We start from the raw sequence: 2,096 nt of genomic DNA on the forward strand, positions 1-2,096 counted from the left end.
AAAAAAAAAATTGAAATGAAATAAACTCTCCTATAATTCAAAACAAATAAAATAAAATAAAATAAGTGAAAATGTAAGAACGCTTGGGTTGCCTCCCAAGAAGCGTTTCTTTATAGTCACTAGCTTGACTCAACTGCAACGCCTACGGTGGATCCTCAGGTGGCACATTTCTCTGGTTTCTGAACTTTATCTTCGGCTTTGTATTCTCCTTCATTGTAAGATGGTGAACAAACTTATGCTGTTTGACCCTAGTATGGCTTTCAAGACCTCTTTTGGTTTGGCAATGTTTGGAGGTTTCAAACGCCTATCTACATAGCTCTTTTTTGGTCAGGTGGGTCAGCTTCTTGAGCTAAGATGAAATCCACTACTTTCTTCATTTCTGAGTCATTACCATCAGTAGATGCATCCTTTGTTGAGTAATTAATTTCCATGTATTGCACCAATGGATCATAAAATAATTCCCTTTTTTCTCCGTTTCCTGCTATTACTTCAGCTGATTGGATCATTTTGCAAGTGTCAACTTTTCCCTTTTTCTGGGGCTTTCTTTTCTTGATGGATGTTGAAAGTTACTTGCTCTTCATTAACTCGTAGTGTCAGCTTTCCTTCTTGCACATCAATCAATGCTCTTCCAGTAGCCAGGAAAGGTTGGCCAATAATCAATGGTACTTTCTCATCCTCCTCCATGTCCAATACCACAAAGTCCAACGGAAAGATGAACTTATCAACCTTCACCAACACATCTTCAATAATGCCTTTGGGATATGTGATTGATCTATCCGCCAGTTGCAAGATAAGGGTTGTAGGATTCACTTTTCCAAGACCCAACTTTTTGAACATTGATAAAGGCATCAAGTTTATGCTAGCTCCAAGGTCACATAGTGCCCTATCAAATGTGATACCACCAATGTTACACGGGGATGTTGAAGCTGCCCGGATCTTTCAATTTGTGAGGGAGCTTCTTCTGAAGTATGGAACTACACTCCTCTGTTAGCTTAACAGTCTCAAATTCCTCCAACTTTCTCTTCTTTAACATCACTTCCTTTAAGAACTTGGCATAGTTAGGCATTTGGGCCAAGGTTGCTGCAAAGGGAATGTTGATGTGGATTTTCTTGAAAACCTCCAGAAACTTTGCGAATTTTTCATCAAATTCCTTCTTCAAATACCTCTGCGGAAATGGTAGTGGGGGCTTCAAGATAGGTGGGTTGTCCGGAAATGAAATTGAGTAAGGCATATAAATCTTCTTTGTTGCCTCTGCCTTAGTTTTCTGCCCTTAAGTCTACTTTTCTCTTGCAAGAATGGGATCCAATGTAGGTACCCCAACCTCTCTAAGCTTGCGTTCTTCAACTGCTTTACCACCTCTTAGGGTGATAGCATTGAAGTGTTCCCGTGGGTTAACCTCTGTGTCATTGGGAAATTGTCCTTTTTGTTGAGACTGTATTGCAGTTGCTATCTGACCAATCTGTACCTCCAAATTCTTCACCGTAGCCACCAAGTTGGTCATATGTGTCTCAATGCTGTCAAGTCTTGCCTCATCTTTGTTGAACCTCGATCTGGTCTCCGAAATGAAGGTTCCTAAAATATCTTCCAGTGATGGCTTTCGCTCAAATGCTTGATTATTGAACCCCTGATAGTAGTTGTTTCCTGAGTAGTTTCCCTTTTGATTGAAATTCCGATCGTTCACATATTGAAGTTGTTCATTCTCCCTTTCAACTTTTTGGTATGCAGTGGATGTAGCCATAATAGATTCTGATTTTCTTTGTGATCCATGTGAAGTCAATGCAGCTATTTGATTAGCGAGAGATGACATTTGAGCTGCAACGGCGGTTATAGGATCTACTTCATAAAGGTCAGCAACTTTCTTTGTACTTGAATGTTCACTTGGCCATTGATAGCTATTAGTAGCTATCTTATCCAATAATGCATAAGCCTCATTTGAAGTTTTGGATAATAGTGCATTCCCTGCTGCAGAATCTACCACTATCCGTGTCTGACCATTCAAACCGTTATAGAAGTTTTGTATCTGCAACCAATCCTGGTAACCATGCTGAGGACATCTTCTGAATAGATCTTTATATCTCTCCCAAGCCTAATAGAAT

The sequence above is a fragment of the Olea europaea genome, chromosome 17 (assembly GCF_002742605.1).
Source record: "Olea europaea var. sylvestris chromosome 17, O_europaea_v1, whole genome shotgun sequence".
Classification (NCBI taxonomy): Eukaryota; Viridiplantae; Streptophyta; class Magnoliopsida; order Lamiales; family Oleaceae; genus Olea; species Olea europaea.